The following is a 6,000-nucleotide window of genomic DNA, read 5'->3' as shown; positions in this document are numbered from 1 at the left end:
CCCTTGTTTTCCTTCTGCCTGACAGGCTTCCTTTGAACTTTCTTGCAGTGTAGGTCTGCTTGTGATGAATACTTCCAGGCATATCTGAAACTAATTTGAGACAAGCACGGCTCCCAAGGTGAAAACATTAGGAGGCATTCCATCTCTGACTAATACAAGTGCAGGTTCAGCCCTGAAGTGGATGCCTCCCTAAATTTTGTGTCCTGTGGGACTTGCTTGCCTTATTCTAATCCCAGAGCTGCTTTGAGGTTTTCAGGTCTGAAAATGTCTTTATTTTGCCTTCTTTAAAAAATACGTTGAACTAGTTTACTTTCCCACCAGTAGTGTAAAAGTGTTCCCTTTTCACCACATCCCTACCAACATCTATTATTATTATTATATTAGTGCCATTCTTGCAGGATTGATGTGGTATGACATTGCAGTTTCTGTTTGCATTTCCCTCATAATTAGTGATATTGATCATTTTTTTTCATATGTTTGTTGGCCATTTGTATATCTTCTTTTGAGAATTGTCTGTTCTTGTCCTTAGTCCACTATTTGATGGGATTGTTTTTCTTTGCTAATATGTTTGAGTTATAGATGCTGGATATAAGTCCTTTGTCAGATGTATAGATTGAGAAGATTTTCTCTCATTCCGCAGGTTGTCTCTTTACTCTGTGGATTGTTTCTTTTGCCGTGTTTCTTTTGCTTTTTCACTTAATTAAGTCTCATCTATTTATCTTTGTTTTTGTTGCATTTGCTTTTGGGTTCTTGGTCATGAAGTCTTTGGCTAAGCCAATGTCTAGAATAGTTTTTTCAATGTTATATTATAGAATTTTTATGGTTTCAGGTCTTAGATTTAAGTCCTTGATCCATCTTGAGTTGATTTTTGTATAAAGTGAGAGATGAGGATCTGGTTTCATTCTTCTACATATGACTTGCCAATTATCCCAGCACTATTTGTTAAATAGGGTGTCCTTTCTCCACTTATGTTTTTGTTTGCTTTGTTGAAGATCAGTTGGCTATAAGCATTTGGTTTTCTTTCTGGGTTCTCTGTTCTGTTCCATTGGTCTATGTGCCTATTTTTATACCAGTACCATGCTGTTTTGATGACTATGACCTTATTGTATAGTTTCAAGTTAGGTAATGTGATGCCTCCAGATTTGTTCTTTTTGCTTAGTCTTGCTTTGGCTATGCAGACTTTTTTAGTTCCATATGAATCTTAGGATTATTTTTTTTAGTTCTGTGGAGAATGATGGTGGTATTTTGATGGGAATTGAATTGAATTTGTAAATTGCTTTTGTCAGTATGGTCATTTTTACAATATTGAGTCTACCCATCCATGAGCATGAGAGGTGTTTCCATTTGTTTGCATCTTCTGTAACTTCCTTCAGGAGTGTTTTGTAGTTTTTCTTGTAGAAGTCTTTCACCTCCTTTGTTACATATATTTCTAAGTATATCATTTTTTCACAGCTACTGTAAAGGAGATTGAGTTCTTGAAGAAATTGTTTATATATATATGAATATATATATATGAATACACACACACACACACACACACACACAATGGAATACTACTCAATCATAAAAGCAACAAAATAATGGCATTTTCAACAACCTGGATGGAATTGGAAATGATTATTCTAAGTGAAATAACTCAGGAATGAAAAAACAAGCATCGTATGTTCTCACTCATAAGTGGGAGCTAAGCTATGAGGATTCAAAGGCATAAAAATGGTACAATGGACTCTGGAGACTCAGGGAAAAGGGTGGGAGGGGAATGAGAGATAAAAGACTACACATTGGATACAGTGTACACTGCTCCGGCGATGGGCCCACCCAAATCTCAGAGATCACCACTAAAGAACTTATTCATATGACCAAACACCACCTGTTTCCCAAAAACCTGTAGAAATAAAAAATAAAAACAAAACAAAAAATACAGCAATTGTAGATTCACATGCATTTGTAAGAAATAATGCAGAGAAATCCCATGTACCGTTCACTCCAGTTTTCTCAGTGGTAACATCTTGCATAGTATAATGTCAAAACTAGGAAATTAATATTGATGACATCCAGAGAAATTATTCAGTGTGCATTTACATGTACTCTGTATTTGTGTGTTATTTATGTCTCTGCAGTTTTATCTCAACTATAGATTACACTAAACCACTATATGGAATCAAGATTTGCAACAATTTCTTCACAAGTATTCCTCATGTTACAATTCCTCTTCCTACTGCCAAATAACTTATGACAAAAGTAAACCTACTCTACTAATTTTGTCACTTCAATAATGTTATATAAATTGGATTATAAAGTGTATAACCTCTTGAGATTGCCTATTTTTTCTAAGGATGTTACTCTTGAGGTTCATTCAAGTTGTTTTATGCATCAATTCTTTGTTCCTTTTCATTGCTGAGAAGGATTTCATGGTACAGATGTACCACAGTGTGTTATTTGTCCATTAAAGGACATTTAGATTGTTGCCAATTTTTCACTATTATGAACAAAGATACTTGAAACTTTTATGAAGATTTTGTGTGCAAAGAAGTTTTTGTTTCTCAGGATGAATGTCAAAATGCAATTGCTAAGTTGTATGAAAAGCACATAATTAGCATTGTGAGAAACTGCCATGCTCTTTTCCAGAGTGACTGTAGCATTTTCATTCCACCAGAAATATATAAGTAATCGAGTTACTCTGTATTCTCCTCAGTATTTTGTTTCATCACTATATTTTTATTTTAAGTATACTAAGAGTTAGTGACATCTCCTTTGGTATTAATTGATATTTCTCTGATACTGATGATAATATATTTTTATGTGCTCATAGTCAAATATCTATTAATGTGTTTTGTCCATTGTCTAATGACGATGTTTTGTTTTGAATTTTTACTATCATGTTTTGACAATTCTTTATGTAATCAAAATAAATGGTTTTAATTGGATAGCTAATGTGTAAATATTTCCTCTGACTCTGTGTGACTTGTCTTTTTATCTCCTTTATGGGGTCTCTCACAGAACAATTTTTAAATTTGAATAAGGCTCTAATTTACTGATTTTTCCTGTTAGAAATAATTATTATGGTATCAGATACGAGCACTCTTTAGCTAGACCTAGGCCTCAAAACATTCTTTATATATTTTCTCTAAAGATTGTATAGGTTTACATTTTATCTCTATGATCTATTTTAGTTAATTTTTATATGAAGTGCAAGATTTGTTTTTGGCCTATGAAGGCCCAATTGTTTTAGTACTCAATGTCTAAAAGGCTATTTTTCTTCCATTGTATTACTTTTGTATATTTGTCAAGAATAGGTTCAGCATATATGTGTCTATTAGTGGGTTCTATATTCAATTCAATTGATCTCTGTGTCCTAAATTACTACAGCTATATAATAAATTTTAATATGCAGTAATGATTCCTCCCACTTCGCTCTTATCTTCAAACTACTTTTAACTGTTGTAGGCCCTGTGCTTTTCCATGCATATTTTAGAATTAATTTGTTTATCTCTACAAAAATCTTGCTGAGATTTTGATTGGAACTGCATTAAATCTATAGATCAGTCTGAAGGGAAATGACATATTTATAGGTTGGTTCTTTCAATCTATGAACACAGTGTGTCTCCCCATTTAATAAGGTATTTCCAATTTTGTTCATTAGAACAATTTAATTTTCAGTATGAGAATCACTTTAATTTTCAGTATACTTGCACAGTATGTTCATATTGTGCAAGATTTATACCTAAATCTTTTTTATTTTCTTTGGAGCAATTTTAAATGGCATTTTGTTTTTAACTTCATTATCCATACGCTTCCTTTTACTGTGTAGTAATACAGTTTATTTTTCTGTATTATCTTGTATCATACAACCTTGCTCTATTCATTACTTCTTTTGTGTGTGTGTGTGTTTGTGTGTGTGTGTGTGTATGTGTGTGTATTTCTTGGGATTGTCTATGTAGATAACCATGTCATCCACAATGTCATCTTTCATTTCTATCTTGATGTATTTTATTTCTTCTTGCCTTAGTGTATAGGTTAGAAGTTTCAATACTTAGTTGAAAAATAATAAAAACAGAGGACACTTTTGCTTTTTTTCCAGTCTTAAGAGAAAGCATTCAGTCTTTAAGCATTAAGTATGTTAGCTGTAGTTTTTGTTTTATATATGTTTTTATTTAGTTAAGAAATTTCTCTATACCTAGTGTGCTGAGATTTTTTTATAATAAATGATGTTGGATTGTATCAAATGCTTTTCTTATGTCAATCAATCATATTATTGTATGAATTGATCATTTTATTTTTCTTTGAACCACTTTATTAAGGTAAGATTGACATGTATAAAACTGTACATGTTTAATGTATACAAGTCAAAATGTTTAGAGATAAGTATATATCCATAAACCATCATCCATCATTTTGTAACCTGTTGCTATTATAGATTGATTGCCAAATGTTGAACTAGCCTGGCACACCGGTAATAAGTTCCACTTGCCCAAGCTGTGAAATTATTTTTATACATTGATATATATGACTTACTAATAATATATTTTTAAAAGATTTTTGCATCTAAGTTCACAAGAGCTATTAGCCCACTTTTAAAAATTATCTCATATCTCTGTATGGCTTTCTTAATTTTGAAAAATATTGAAGTTTCTAAAGAATGCAAGGTTGATAGGCTTTTTTGCTTTTGTTCTTTTAGTACTTTGAAGATCTTACTCCAGAGTCTTTTGCTTACATTGTTGTCCGATTTTTAAAAATCTGCTGTCACCATCTTTGTTACCTTGTATGAAAAATTTCCTTATCTCTGGAGACTTTTAAGACTGCATCTTTATTAGTAATTTTGAGTAATTCAATTATTATATGCCTTGGTTTACTCTGTTTCTTCTTGTGCTGGAGTTCTTTGACCTTCTTGAATCTGTAGGTTTATATTTTTCAGCAAATTTGGCAAATATCAACCATTATTTCTTCAATTATTTGTTTTTCTTGCTTCTCTTTATCTCCTATCTTTTGGATACATTTTAGACATTTTAATACATTTTTAGACGACTCACTCTTCATTTTTTTAAATTCTTTTTTTCCTTCTGACTTTTATTTTCAAGAGTTTATCCAGCTATGTGTCCAAGTTCCTTGCTTCTGCCATATCGAATCGGTCATTAATTACATTCAACGTATGTTTCACCTCAGACATTGTACTATTAATTTCTAAAAGTTTAGTTTGGATTTTTTTTCTATCTTCCTATCTCTACATAAATGTTTAAATATGTGTAGTGCAGTTATAATAACTGTTTTTACATTCTTGTTTTCTAATGCTAGTATCTGTGGCTATTCTGAATCTATTACAGTTTTTCATCTCATAATGGGGCATATTTTCCTCCTTCTTCATGTAGTTGGTAATATTTTATTGACTGTGAAGCATTATTAATTTTAATTTACTGGGCCCTGGCTATCTTTTTATTTCTACAGAAATTCTTGAGCTTCCTTAAGGTAAATAATTGTTATTTGGAAAAAGTTTGATAATTTTGGGTCTCTTTTTTAATGTGTGTTTAATGGAATCACCACATTTACCCGCCAAACTGATGTAAGCGGCTTCTGAGTAATCTATTATGAATTATGACTGTTGCACTCTGGCTGGAAAATAACATTAGATATAATTTTGTCTAACCCTTTTGGTGATTTTTTTCCTCAACTTTAGGTAGTTTCTTCACACATATACACTATACTGGGTACTCAAAGACATTTTTTTCCAGCTCTTAAAGAGTTTTTCTATATGCAGCTCTATTTTTTCTAGTTCTCTGTCCTTTATTTTTTTTTTTTTTTTTTTTTTTCCTGAGACGGAGTCTCGCTCTGTCACCCAGGCTGGAGTGCTGTGGCCGGATCTCAGCTCACTGCAAGCTCCGCCTCCCGGGTTCCCGCCATTCTCCTGCCTCAGCCTCCCAGTAGCTGGGACTACAGGCGCCGCCACCTCGCCCGGCTAGTTTTTTGTATTTTTTAGTGGAGACGGGGTTTCACCGTGTTAGCCAG

The sequence above is a fragment of the Colobus angolensis genome, unplaced genomic scaffold (assembly GCF_000951035.1).
Source record: "Colobus angolensis palliatus isolate OR3802 unplaced genomic scaffold, Cang.pa_1.0 Scaffold298, whole genome shotgun sequence".
In the NCBI taxonomy this organism is placed as follows: Eukaryota; Metazoa; Chordata; class Mammalia; order Primates; family Cercopithecidae; genus Colobus; species Colobus angolensis.
Note: the sequence above shows the minus strand (reverse complement) of the source record.